The following is a 15,785-nucleotide window of genomic DNA, read 5'->3' as shown; positions in this document are numbered from 1 at the left end:
GGTGACCACTCACTATTGATGCACACCAAATTGAAGTTTGATTGGTAAGATTTGACAAATTAATAATGTAAAAGGAGTGCTTAGAATGCCACAATACTCCTGCATTTGGAAGAAAACAATGATCCACACAGTCAAATGCTTAACTTTGGTTACAAAAAATAGCCCAAACAAAGTTCCTGTTCAAGGCGTCATTGTCAACCCAACCCAAGGCACTGCATATAGTACGAAATTCAAATTGAGATGACCTGTGGATTCAAACGAATTACTTACCTGTCAAATATAATATTTACAATAACAAGCTAATAATAGGACAGCGACAGTAAGATGATCGCTTACTGGACAGCTATTTGCTAAGAACCTCAAATTTAAGACGTAGTAGGGTTCCCAGCATTAACGGTTGTTTAACGTAAACCCAATTGGAGGTTGTCTAACTACCAACTAGTAGTTAGTAAAACAAAACTTTTTTAATATTGTTTATGTTTTGGGCAAGGCCTTATATGAGGTTGAGGGGTAGGCAGGGCTTGTTCTTTAATAAAGACATTTAAAATTTCATTTCAATATTAGTTAAAGAGTGACGCTATGATATGCATATAATAATTCATTTACAGTAAGGCCTTGATAATCCGGCAAGCTCGGTGATCTGGCAATGCCGGATTATCAAGGTCTTACTTTAAAATATGGTTTAAACAAGAAAAATACAATAAATACTCGTAAGTATATACGCATTAGAACATTGGTCTATTATTGGTTGTTCATTAGTTTAAAAACTCTAAGCACTACACAAATATTAGAAAACACAAAAAGTAGTCATAAAAATTATATGACGTTTTTAAAAAGAAAAAAAAATCTCAGTACCTACTGTACTTTTCAATCAGAATGACAGTCTGATATCGCTAACACTGGAACTGTGGCAAGTGAGTAGTCCCAGATGTTGAAGGAGTGGGAGTCGTCAACGATGTGGTATTGCCCACCTTCTTTTGGGCTGTTTTAATTATTACAAAAATATCAACCTACTTTTTTGAGCAATTGCGATTTTGAAAAAAATTATTCTCTATAATATGAAGCTACATAACTTCAATAGCATCATAATGCTTGGATGTATCTAACAAATTTGTTAAGGCTTCAGAAGCATCAGCCCACGTAATTTGAGTGGCAGCTTCTTCCTCGTCACTTTCTTCTATTTCTTATTCATTCTGGTACAAGGAAACTCTATGCAGATTAAAGATATGATGTTTATATTTATAAATTTGGAAAAACAAATATGTGTATTCAATTTTTTTAAATTACACATTAAGTAGAATTGTTTGAAAGATAGTCATTGGTTACACTACGAACATGATCTATTCTAATTTTATTGTTGCTGTAGTACGAGACATATCATTGTAAGCCTGGATGTTTAATAAAATGAGCTTTAGTCTTGAAATTTTGCACACAACCTTAACGAAGCCCGTTATGTGGCGTACTCCTACCTTATATGTAAAATTCCTAAGTTATTGTTTGAAGTTACAACGTAATCATTAAATTTAAGTTATAAATATAAAAAAAGTGATAATTTTCATAGATGAATAGTGTATTTATTAACAATCAAGAGTGGTAGTGGTATCTCGTATATAAGAGAATATGAATACATGAAGTTTGATGGACATTTAAAATTCTTATAATTAAACATATTATACCATAAGAAACGAATGCATGAACACACTTCTTACTACGTAATGTCTAAAAGCATAGAAAATGGAACTTTAGTTAAGGTTTTCGTCTATTTCATGGAAACTTATGATTCTGTTCCAACCATTGTTTTATGCTAAAGTAACACTCTCACAGAAGCTCTTTAATAGCAAGAAGAAATGCCATGAGTTAAACATGAACTTTTTTTATTTTCTGCAGGTATTATAGTCGAAATAGACACTAATAATCTTGCACAAATACTTGTGCTGGGAGGGCATGGAGTATAAATCAGGATGTAGTCGACATTGGGAGGTGTAGAGGGTAGTGGGCGCAATAGCCTTTGTGATAATAGAGTGAGGGGACTGGTTGGTGTGGTGTGGAAGGGAGTAAGTAGCAAGGATGGGGTCTAGGGGATGGACAGACTTAAGTTCGGGCGATCCGCAACTGAACTGGGAAAGTACGTCCCCAAAGGTGATTCTGTCTCGAGTGTTGTTCAAGACCAGTGGGGGATCTGAATCCAACCAATGGTTTGGCTCGGGTGAACGATTGTTAAGCGTCCTGCATGAGGAGGCCCTGCTGTCAACAGAACTATAGTATCTAGGCTATTGCCCCGACTGTGAACTCAGCAGCACGGTTGCCCTCGGCACCATGCATTAGTGATATCAGGTCAGGGCATGACCTGTCTCGACTTGTCCATCCAGAATCGTACCACACACACACACACACACACAGACACATACACTCACACACATGCTGATTGTATGACTGGAAGCCTCCAATCCCAAGATTTTAAAAACGAAAAATCCTAACGATGTATGGTGCAGGGGTAGTGTATCGTGAATGGAGGGGGGTGAGCGCCCCTCCCCACGTGTAAATAGCCTTACCTGGTCATGCGGAGATCTGACTAGGTGGGTCTGTATTTTTTTTTTTTTCTTTTTCCTTGGGGCGGCCTACTGCCATGCACTTAAGCCTCAAGGGCTTTTTGCGCACCCCGGAAACACACCATGAGGCCCACCAGTCTACAACTTCAGCAGTTCAACAAACCGCCGAAAACAACCTATCAAGTCCTCTTGGGAAAATTCACCACCCCTGTCCAAGCTACCAAAAAGATGGCATGCCGCTCTCTTGCTATTGCAGGGCAATCAAAGAGCAGGTGCTCATCAGTCTCCCTCCTGCTCATTACACCTTCCACAGAGCGGATTCTCCTGAAGGATACCAACTATGTGAAGATGCTTCCTCAGGTGACCATGCCCCGTAATGAGACCAATGACCTTAGAAGACATTGATCTGTTTAATGAGAGAAGGTCCGAAGCCACCTTGGAGGAAGGTGACTGTAATACCATTCTACTCACTTTCAAACCCGGATGCAACCTCCACCTTCTCCCCATGCTCCGCGCGAATCCATTTTCGAGACAACCCTAGAGGATTCACACCTTTGAACACCGCAGAAACGGTTGATGGCCCGTCATAATTGTCACTGATTCCTGGTTGGCCAGGGCATCAGCTCTTTCGTTCCCTAGAATCCCCTCATGACCAGGAACCCAACAAACGGTTACATGTTGATTCTGGCAAGGGAGGAAACGGTCTGATAGCAATCCCAAACCAGTTTGCATTTGATCACGTAAGAATCCAGCGCCATCAGCGCTGCCTGACTGTCCGTTGAAAATGTTAATCGTCTTGCCCCTATATCGCAGACGAAGATTCTCACGAGCACATTCCATAATGGCTGCGACCTACGCTTGAAAGACTGTCGGATACGGACCCATTGGAACCACCAGCTCCCTACATGGTCTCACTCCCAGAATTCCAGCGCCTGTGCCGCTTTTTGTTTTGGAGCCGTCTGTGTACCATTCGAGCTCCGCTGGTGGAAGAGGTTTCTTCCCCTCCTAACCAATCATCCCCTTGAGGGTAAAATAATCCTAAAGGGGTTTGTCAAAGGACAATTTTTGTGGCATCTGATCAGAGATCATGTGCAAAACATCCTCCTGTATCAGAGTGCTAATTCTGCAGTGCCCACTGCTGGCAGGCAGCCCGACCAGAGTCCCATCTGCTGAAGACAGTAGGCGCTCCTCCCGGCCATAGCTCGAATGACAATGTCCAGGAGGGCGAGATTAAGACAACAGTCCAGAGCCGCGCCTGGCGCACTAGGAAAAGCCCCAGTGATAGCAAGGCAGGGCCATCCTTTGGATACCCGCCAGACGAGCTAACCACCGTCTTGGCCTCCGTTTTTGGCCACCATACGACAGCTCCGTACATTAGTGCAGGTCTGACCACGGAAACATAAAGCCAGTACAAGAGCCTCGGCTTCAGTCCCCAGGGCCCACCTATCACACTCGTCTGCACTGCATTAGAGACCACTTACCCCCTGGCAATGACCCTTTTCTATATGAGGTCCCCAGTTTAGAACCCTATCTAGGATCACGCCCAGGTACTTGACCTCAGACTTCAGCTCAACGGGTGAGCCTTGAAATAGAAAGGGACCAATTGCCCTCCATCTGTCGCCTCCTGGTAAAGGCAACCACGGCAGCCTTGGTGGGGTTGACGGTGAGGCCAACCTTATCACACCAATTTCCCACCATGTTCAGAGCAGCATTGGTCAGTTTTCCGTGATTGCTGTGCAATATCATCTGTGTACCCTTGTGCAAAGACAACCGCTGCTATTCAAAGAATTTTAGCAGGTCATCCCACAACCAGGTTCCACAGAAGAGGAGAGAGGACGCCGCCTTGCGGACAGCCCCTCGTAGCCTTCGCACTAACACTTGCTCCCATGAGGGTTGTAACAACAAACCTTTTTCCTTGAGCAAGGCCCCTATCCAGTCACACACCTGACCATGAACACCACGTCTTGAGACCGCATTGATAATCGCCTGAGTGGCTGTATTGTCAAAAGGCACCTTCAATGTCTAAAAAGACTCCTATGGCTACCTCTTTTCCTGGCCAAGCGCCTTCTCAATCCTGCATACCAATTGATGCTAATTCCAGGCTAACCTCTTAGCCGTACGAACCTTGCAGTTGTACAGTGCAAGAGCCTCATGGTTCTTGTCCCAAGTGCCCCAAGTTTTGGCTCTCCTGAATAGAGCCCTGACCCTCTTCCTCAAAGAGGCCAGTTTCAGAGCTTCCACCAGGCTACCTTTGATCTATTTTTATTGATAACCGGGCAGCTGAGATCGAAGGAGCCGACAATCGCAGAGGTAAGACCGTCGGCAGATTCGTCAAACTGCGCCGCGCTGTGAATCCGTTTCCCATTAGTGGAATCAGAATCCAGCTGTGCCCTGAGGTTTTTTCCTTGTATGATACTATGATACTACTGTTACAGCAGATAGTTACATCCAGCAGTGTGGCTTTGATTGTCTCTGGCTGTTCATTACGTGCAACTACATTCACCAGGCTGATAGAGACTGGCACTAGACGAACCTTGGATTGGTCAAACCCTGATGAACCCATATGATGATGTGGATTTCACAATCTCCAAAATAATGGCTGCTTTGGTGGATCATGCTAGGAGGATTTGTGTGGAATTGGTAATTAGCTGCGATGCTACCTTCATAGTGAAGTGTGGAGTAGCACCAACACAAACAGCAGAGGTAAGTCACTTCTGGAATATATACTGTCTCGAAGTCTAGTGATCGCAAACTTGGGTAATGCTCTTACGTTTTGCACGCATATGGAGGTGATAGATTTGACCATGATGACAGAGGGTATGGTTAATCGGATACATGATTGGCATGTGTCTGACAAGCTTTCCCTCTCTGATCATGCTCACATCTGCTTTAAAATCGGAGACCTAGAACTTTAAAAAGTTCAGTATAGGTATCCAAGAAATACAAACTGGGTGTTAAACAAGGAATAAGAGTACAACTAGAATCCGACAGTAGTAGCCGGAAACGGATTCAGCTTGACATATTTGCAGACAGTCGATGGGAACACACTTTCTGGACTGTATTATTATAATAAGGAACAACCACTCAGCTGTGATAGGAGACCTTCGGGGTGTGCCACTCATTTACAAATGGAGTTTGGCATGTCGGTGTAATAACCTTAAGAAGGATTGAGTGGGCAATTAACTCGTTTAGTCCATATAAAGCTCCTGGGGAAGACTGATTGAGACTGGTTTGCTTGCAGCGGGTTGTATATTCACCTTCCCCTGCTGTGCAAGCTGTTCAGGTCTATGTGGTCCTCATGCACTTCCTCTGTCCTGGAGGGTTTCCAGGTGGTGATTAAACAGAAGTAGGGGAGGTCTAGCATGGATTGACCTAAGTCTTTTAGGCCGATATGTCTGTCCTTTCGTCTCAAAACCATGGAGAAGATGATTGCTATGTTTGTCTGGGAGGAATCTCTCTTGGAGCGCCCTCTAAATCCAAATCAGCATGCTTACACTCCAAGAAGATCATGTGACTCAGCCTTGCATCAATTGGTATGCAGGATTGAGAAAGCGCTGGCAGAAAAGGAGTTAGCCATGTGTCTTTTTGGACTTCTAAGGAATTTTTGACAACACAGGCACTCAGGCAATTGTCAATGACGTCTCGAGACATGGTATTGATGGTCAAATATGTGAGGGATAAGAGCCCTACTCACAGATAGGGTGGTTACTATCACTCTTTTGGGAATGAGCAAGGACTACGAGGGGCTGTCCCCAGGATGGTATCCTTTCTTCTCTTCTGTGGAACTTAGTTGAGGATGACGCTTGTTTTTTAAACAGCAGTGGTGTCTTTGCACAGGGGTACGCAGATGACATTGCGATTCTTGTGTTTGGCAAGTTCAACACAACAGTCCCGGAACTGACAAATGCTGCTCTGAACAGGGTGGGAAACTTTACTCAAAACTTCTTTGTGTGATATTGATGAAAACAGTCCAACCAATGACATAGGGAACTAAACAATTCAATACGAGGTCTTGTTCAATATCTTTTATTTTAAAAAGTGATGGATAATTGCCTTCAATATCCTCAATAGTGAACTCGGGATATTTATCAGAATTACCTTGTCAAAGTTCAAGTCTAAAAGCAGCTATTATTATCTCACTATCTTCCCTAATTTCATGTGAATAAAGCTCCATCTTTGTTGGTGTAAGCGACCAGACAATGGTCAACAAGGAGTTGCCTCAAAACATCTAGTACTCTGTAAGGGTTTAATTTTATACCCCACTTTTTTTGTTTTTAAATGAGAAAACGTTTATTTTGGCAAGTGGATGCTACAATTTATTTCGTCGATAGTCGTCGTCTTTGGATTAGAGAAAGTTAATTTGAGGTTAGGGAACCTCTCTACTTGGGGCAGTGCAGTTAGCCGGACCTCCGATGTGGCCGCTGCAGCGTCCGCCGTTGACTGACGAAAACGTGTTTCTGCGCATGACCGGCTAGCCGTCTACTTATACAACCGACCCGACAAGAGACGGAGAGTTTGCTTGCTGACTTCATTGCGGAATTGTGAAATCGATTCAAGGAGAGGAGCCCAGTATCGGAAAATACGCCGTCGCCATACCTCATCTACTTGGTGAGTTACCACGATTTGTAATCATTAAGAAAGTTTAATAATTCGATGCGAAGGATAGGTTATGTAGCGTTTTAAAGCTACATTTGCTATTTTTTTTAAATTAAAACTTAAATTAAATGAAAATTTTGGGAACGAAATATTGGGATTTAATTTTAGATTAGATTGTGAGAAATTAGGATAAAAACGAATATGTAATCCTTTGGCAAGTTAGTACTGGTAGTTTTAAATTGTTATGAAGGCGGTTCACTGCCTTGAATTGATCAGAACTTGTCTTGTTACGGCTATTGTTCTCCTAGTTTGATACAGCTGGACCAATGAGAGAACACCGCGGATGTCCATCAGATTTGCTTGGAAGGGGAAGTATGTAAGCGCCAGCTCATAATTTTCGCCCTTCTTTGGGAAATTTTCGTGAATTAAGTTAATTACAGTGCGCCGTGTTTCTAAATTTTTTCCGCGAGGGATTTTCAGGTAAGTACCAAATTTATTGTACGTAATATTGAAATAGTCTTCAGATCTGATATTAAATTAATTTTGTTGTCTTTTTTTATAGGAAAAAATTAAATTCATAGAAACTACAGAGCAATCTGAATAATTAATTGTCGATGAACAATAGAGCACAATATAATCATACAAGTTACATTTGGTTCATACTTGCAAGAAAAGTGAATTAAAATTGAACTTTGTTAATAACTTTAATTGAGATTTGGAAAAGTAGTAATTTATTAATATTTAATTGGAACTGTTTTATTGTGAATATTAATTGGAAATTAATTGAATATTAATTATTGTTTGAGAGAGTTCTATCTGATTTGCAGACTTGAAAGTTAAGGTACAGTTAGTGGAAAGAGAAGTTTAATTTTTATTTTTTGAATTTTAAGTGAACTTAGAAGTGAACATTTTTTATTTTAGTTATTTCCAAATGGTATTTGATTTTTATTTTAAAACTTTTTTTATTTTATTTTAGTAGAGAGCTCTGATTTTTAGTTTGATATATTTGATTAATTTTTTTATATCTTGCCAAAGGACCTTTTAAAATTACTAAACGGTTTGTCAATTCTTTGTAAAAAATAGAGTGATGAAAATTCTGAAACGTTGAACTTATTAATTTGCCAGTTTAAAATAAATCCATTGTTTTTATTTAGAACTGTGATTTTTATTTTAGACAAACCAGATAATATTTAAAAGTTAACAATTTAGTAATATAAGCCGCATAGGTTTGGATCCTCTTCCTAAAATTAATAATTCAGTGAGTGGGACAGGTTAAGAGCAGCTTGTAGGTTATCGAGGTTAGTGACAGTAGTGTATCTATTAAATACAGGTTCTACTACCCATCACTACCTTTCCTAGTTTGCAAACGTATATTTTGCATCATAAAAGCCGTATAAGCTTGTTATCCTATTCCTAAGATTAATAATTCGGTGCATAGGATAGGTTAGCAGCAGTTTATAGGTTATCGCGGTTAGTGATAGTAGTGTATCTATTAAATATAGGTTCTACTACCCATCACTACCTTTTCTAGTTCGCAAACGTATATTTTGCATCATAAAAGCCGTATAAGCTTGTTATCCTATTCCTAAGATTAATAATTCGGTGCATAGGATAGGTTAAGAGCAGCTTATAGGTTATCGCGGTTAGTGATAGTAGTGTATGTATTAAATGTAGGTTCTACTACCCATCACTACCTTTCCTAGTTTGCAAACGTATCTTTTGCATCCTATAAGCCGCATAAGCTTGTTATCCTATTCCTAAGATAATAATTCGGTGCGTATGATAGGTTAGCAGCAGTTTATATGTTATCGCTTACTGATAGTAGTGTATCTATTAAATACAGGTTCTACTACCCATCACTACCTTTCCTAGTTTGCAAACGTATATTTTGCATCATAAAAGCCGTATAAGCTTGTTATCCTATTCCTAAGATTAATAATTCGGTGCATAGGATAGGTTAGCAGCAGTTTATAGGTTATCGCGGTTAGTGATAGTAGTTTATCTATTAAATATAGGTTCTACTACCCATCACTACCTTTTCTAGTTCGCAAACGTATATTTTGCATCATAAAAGCCGTATAAGCTTGTTATCCTATTCCTAAGATTAATAATTCGGTGCATAGGATAGGTTAAGAGCAGCTTATAGGTTATCGCGGTTAGTGATAGTAGTGTATGTATTAAATGTAGGTTCTACTACCCATCACTACCTTTCCTAGTTTGCAAACGTATCTTTTGCATCCTATAAGCCGCATAAGCTTGTTATCCTATTCCTAAGATAATAATTCGGTGCGTAGGATAGGTTAGCAGCAGTTTATAGGTTATCGCGGTTACTGATAGTAGTGTATCTATTAAATATAGGTCCTACTACCCATCACTACCTTTCCTAGTTTGCAAACGTATATTTTGCATCCTATAAGCCGTATAAGCTTGTTATCCTATTCCTAAGATTAATAATTCGGTGCGTATGATAGGTTAGCAGCAGTTTATATGTTATCGCGGTTACTGATAGTAGTGTATCTATTAAATATAGGTTCTACTACCCATCATTGCCTTTCCTAGTTTGCAAACGTATATTTTGCATCCTATAAGCCGCATAAGCTTGTTATCCTATTCCTAAGATTAATAATTCGGTGCGTAGGATAGGTTAGCAGCAGCTTATAGGTTATCGCGGTTAGTGACAGTAGAGTATATATTAAATTTAGGTCATACTACCCATCACTACCTCTCCTAGTTTGCAAACGTTTATTTTGCATCCTAAAAGCCGTATAAGCTTGTTATCCTATTCCTAAGATTAATAATTCGGTGCGTAGGATAGGTTAGCAGCAGCTTATAGGTTATCGCGGTTACTGGTAGTAAGTGTATCTATTAAATATAGGTTCTACTACCCATCACTACCTTTCCTAGTTTGCAAACGTATATTTTGCATCCTATAAGCCGCATAAGCTTGTTATCCTATTCCTAAGATTAATAATTCGGTGCGTAGGATAGGTTAGCAGCAGTTTATAGGTTATCGCGGTTACTGATAGTAGTGTATCTATTAAATATAGGTCCTACTACCCATCACCTACCTTTCCTTGTTGCAAACGTATATTTTGCATCCTATAAGCCGCATAAGCTTGTTATCCTATCCCTAAGATTAATAATTCGGTGCGTTAGGATAGGATAGCAGTAGTTTATAGGTTATCGCGGTTAGTGATAGTAGTGTATCTCTTAAATTTAGGTTCTATACACATCACAACCTTTCCTAGTTTGCAAACGTATATTTTGCATCCTATAAGCCGTATAAAGCTTGTTATCCTATTCCTAAGATTAATAATTCGGTGCGTATGATAGGTTAGCAGCAGTTTATATGTTATCGCGGTTACTGATAGTAGTGTATCTATTAAATATAGGTTCTACTACCCATCATTGCCTTTCCTAGTTTGCAAACGTATATTTTGCATCCTATAAGCCGCATAAGCTTGTTATCCTATTCCTAAGATTAATAATTCGGTGCGTAGGATAGGTTAGCAGGAGCTTATAGGTTATCGCGGTTAGTAGTGACAGTAGAGTATATATTAAATTTAGGTCATACTACCCATCACTACCTCTCCTAGTTTGCCAAACGTTTATTTTGCATCCTAAAAGCCGTATAAGCTTGTTATCCTATTCCTAAGATTAATAATTCGGTGCGTAGGATAGGTTAGCAGCAGCTTATAGGTTATCGCGGTTAGTGACAGTAGAATATATATTAAATTTAGGTCATACTACCCATCACTACCTCTCCTAGTTTGCAAACGTTTATTTTGCATCCTAAAAGCCGTATATGCTTGTTATCCTATTCCTAAGATTAATAATTCGGTGCGTAGGATAGGTTAGCAGCAGCTTATAGGTTATCGCGGTTAATGGTAGTAAGTGTATCTATTAAATATAGGTTCTACTACCCATCACTACCTCTCCTAGTTTGCAAAACGTTTATTTTGCATCATAAAAGCCGTATATGCTTGTTATCCTATTCCTAAGATTAATAATTCGGTGCATAGGATAGGTTAAGAGCAGCTTTATAGGTTTATCGCGGTTTAGTGATAGTAGTGTATGTATTAAATGTAGGTTCTACTACCCATCACTACCTTTCCTAGTTTGCAAACGTATCTTTTTGCATCCTATAAGCCGCATAAGCTTGTTATCCTATTCCTAAGATAATAATTCGGTGCGTAGGATAGGTTAGCAGCAGTTTATAGGTTATCGCGGTTACTGATAGTAGTGTATCTATTAAATATAGGTCCTACTACCCATCACTTCCCTTTCCTAGTTTGCAAACGTATATTTTGCATCCTATAAGCCGTATAAGCTTGTTATCCTATTCCTAAGATTAATAATTCGGTGCGTATGATAGGTTAGCAGCAGTTTATATGTTATCGCGGTTACTGATAGTAGTGTATCTATTAAATATAGGTTTCTACTACCCATCATTGCCTTTCCTAGTTTGCAAACGTATATTTTGCATCCTATAAGCCGCATAAGCTTGTTATCCCTATTCCTAAAGATTAATAATTCGGTGCGTAGGATAGGTTAGCAGCAGCTTATAGGTTATCGCGGTTAGTGACAGTAGAGTATATATTAAATTTAGGTCATACTACCCATCACTACCTCTCCTAGTTTGCAAACGTTTATTTTGCATCCTAAAAGCCGTATAAGCTTGTTATCCTATTCCTAAGATTAATAATTCGGTGGCGTAGGATAGGTTAGCAGCAGCTTATAGGTTATCGCGGTTACTGGTAGTAAGTGTATCTATTAAATATAGGTTCTACTACCCATCACTACCTTTCCTAGTTTGCAAACGTATATTTTGCATCCTATAAGCCGCATAAGCTTGTTATCCTATTCCTAAGATAATAATTCGGTGCGTAGGATAGGTTAGCAGCAGTTTATAGGTTATCGCGGTTACTGATAGTAGTGTATCTATTAAATATAGGTCCTACTACCCATCACTACCTTTCCTAGTTTGCAAACGTATATTTTGCATCCTATAAGCCGTATAAGCTTGTTATCCTATTCCTAAGATTAATAATTCGGTGCGTATGATAGGTTAGCAGCAGTTTATATGTTTATCGCGGTTACTGATAGTAGTGTATCTATTAAATATAGGTTCTACTACCCATCATTGCCTTTCCTAGTTTGCAAACGTATATTTTGCATCCTATAAGCCGCATAAGCTTGTTATCCTATTCCTAAGATTAATAATTCGGTGCGTAGGATAGGTTAGCAGCAGCTTATAGGTTATCGCGGTTAGTGACAGTAGAGTATATATTAAAATTTAGGTCATACTACCCATCACTACCTCTCCTAGTTTGCAAACGTTTATTTTGCATCCTAAAAGCCGTATATAAGCTTGTTTTATCCTATTCCTAAGATTAATAATTCGGTGCGTAGGATAGGTTAGCAGCAGCTTATAGGTTATCGCGGTTAGTGACAGTAGAGTATATATTAAATTTAGGTCATACTACCCATCACTACCTCTCCTAGTTTGCAAACGTTTATTTTGCATCATAAAAGCCGCATAAGCTTGTTATCCTATTCCTAAAATTAACAACTCGGTGCGTAGGGTAGATTAGGAGCAGCTAATAGTTTATCGTAGTTAGTGACACGTTGCTTTCAGGTTAACTTTATATGATAACGTTTATATTATTAGTATAAAGAAGGAATTTGTTTGGTTTGATATATTAATTATTTTATTTTGATATTTGTAAAGTCAAAACATAACCTCAGCTTAACACAGCACAACAACTCAGACACTGAAGAAACGAGCAGACGATGCAAGGACCGTTGACCGGTTCGAGTCAACGGCTGTGGAATAGAAGTTCTCGCGGACCACTGATATTAACATCTGGTTTTCTCTTGCGCACAAATAATCGCTGAATCTTCGTCGTTACAATAGAATTTAATTCTAAACGTCATAGTTTAGAACGGGGCATTTCAATTGTAATCAACAATTATTTACGTGAAATCGCGAAGTACAGAACAGAAAACGGTGATGATATCGTTCCATTGAAGAGTGCGAATAACTGAATTCGCTCTGAACGACAGTCTGAGTTTTTCTGTTCACTTGCGTTTAACCTTGCGTATCATCTCTATCTCTACCAGCGTACGGTGAGGGCGCGGGTAAGATAAAAATATAAGGCGATACTCAAAACCCTGGAATAGAACCCAGCACGACTGCAACTATCAGGGCAGACGATATAAAAAGCGTTTATACCGAAACACCTCACAACTGTCATAGTTCCTTTCGGATTTCTTTGAAACATAATATAACTGACATATTCCGTTATATTAAGCACTCGGCTGTCACTTGTGGAAATTGATAAATTAAAGGGAAAATCTATGCTCGTGTTATGGGTGTGGAATTAAACAGTGACAATCAAGCATAGACTCAATAAAAACAATGTTATTTGTTCTATATTCCCAATTCTCCCTGAAAGGGTAAATAAAACAATATTCAGAATGTTTAAAAATATTTATATATATTTAAAAATTTGTTAAAATACGTACATTTAAATATATATACATTTAATTATACATACATTTTTTAATATTTAACCTAATCAGCCTTATGATATACTGTACGTAATAGTACGTGCTTAAGGACAATAAAGGTTTGTCCTTTTTTACACCAATTACATACATTTAATTATACATGAATTTTTAAATATTTAACCTAGTCAGCCTTATGATATAATAGTATATGCTTAAAAACAATAGGCGTAATTTCTATACCTATTATAGATACATTTAATTATACATGAATTTTTAAATATTTAACCTAGTCAGCCTAGTTATAATGCAATAGTATATGCTTAAGAACAATACACTTTTGTAATATTTTACACCTTATTAAGGATTTGACAGGGCCTGCTTGAAACTTGGTGTATATTTTCCTCTTAGTCCAAGAAAGAACACTATTGATTTTGGGGTCAAAAGATCACATCAGAGTCCATCTGTATGTGCGATGCCCAGGGTAGAACTTAGCTTTGGCGGCCCCGGAAAACGATATTATATTATCAGTTATGAATTATACATAGACGATAGTTTAAAGTTGTATGTGTAACAAATCAAATATCAATGGTTACGATTAAGTAATATCGTTTGCCAATTTCGATATAAAAAATCGGGTCCGCTTATCGTACCCTACCCAGAACATTTAAAATAGGTATTTATTACATATTTTAACATTATATTTGGTTTATTTTAGAATTTAAAAGTATTATTCATTTCCATGTAGTAAATTCAATTTTGAAACATTTTTACATTTAGGTTTAAGTTATAAAAATTCTTTATACTTTTTTCCGTGCAATAGAAATATGTTTTGGTGAATTTTGCTGTAGTAAATAATTTTTGTGTTTCTACAGCAATTAGAAATATCGTTTTCTATTTTTATGTACCAAATCCTATACATTTCCTTAATATATGTTGTAGATATTTTTGAAATGTTTTTTCGAAACTCCAAATTACACTTTTTTCTACACTGTAACTTTTTAATTTTAAATTTAGAGTAATAATAATAATAATAATTAAAATTTCTGTATAAGGAATTATAAACATGTTACACATTTACATGAATGGGGTAAAGAAATTGCTTTTAAATTTCTGTTTCCAAAAACCAAACTTTCTCGTTTTCTGCTTACAGGTTTTTTGCGTGTTCATATAATCTAATATACTTACACTCTACATTTTGTGCTAATAAGTTTAGGCAGGAGAAATAGGTTTTATAATTATAAACAAAAATATCTGCAAATGGCCCAAAGACAGCTGACCATAGGGAGTTTAAGCTTTACAGTATCTATGGTTAAATGCTCAATTAAATTGAGAGAATATCTTAAATTATTACAACTGCTGTTTAAATGTTGATTTCTTACTTTCTTCCACTAATACGCTATTGATAAATATGACTTATTCTAGGATTAGTCAACAACAAAAGCTACTCAGGGCATTTACACTCTGTATAGCTAATCCAATACATATTGAATACTATTGCTTGATTTGTAATATAATACGTTTTTAGCACAAATGGGGGGAGGGGAGAATTATTTTCTAAAATTACCTCAAAGATGGGCAAAATGGAAAATGGTCTACACTTGGTTCTCTTCAACAGGGTTCCCTACACAAATAAAAAGCTCCCAAAATTCCAGGTACTGTGCCAACTACGCACTTGTTGACAGTTGTTTGTCGACTGTTATTTGTTGCCGTGGTGGGGTGGGAAGGAGTGGGGATAGCCTACATAGAATCAGGTGATTTCCACGGGGTGGCGATTGACACGAACATTCCCGACATAACCCGAGCACCGCCGAGGAATTGCGAAGGTGGTGTAAAATCTTCAGACTCAATTGATTGAAATCTTCAGACTTGATTTGAAATTTAAATTATTTAAAGATTGTCTTTATTTTTGTAAGGCTATTTTAGTTATCGACAACTATTATTTTATATTCATATTTTGTAACAACCGAAAGCTCTTACACTCTTGATATGTATTTTGTGAATTTGAAATACTATAGGGTTCTGTCCCACGGGATTTCAAAGAAACATTGTTAGGTAATCTTATAAAAGTAGTTTTGTATGAATACAAATAATTACGTGTAGTTATTCAGTTATAAGTACAAGTTAAGC

This window comes from Homalodisca vitripennis, chromosome 8 (assembly GCF_021130785.1).
Source record: "Homalodisca vitripennis isolate AUS2020 chromosome 8, UT_GWSS_2.1, whole genome shotgun sequence".
Classification (NCBI taxonomy): Eukaryota; Metazoa; Arthropoda; class Insecta; order Hemiptera; family Cicadellidae; genus Homalodisca; species Homalodisca vitripennis.
The sequence above is the reverse complement of the archived record's forward strand: the minus strand, read 5'-3'. Positions refer to the sequence as shown.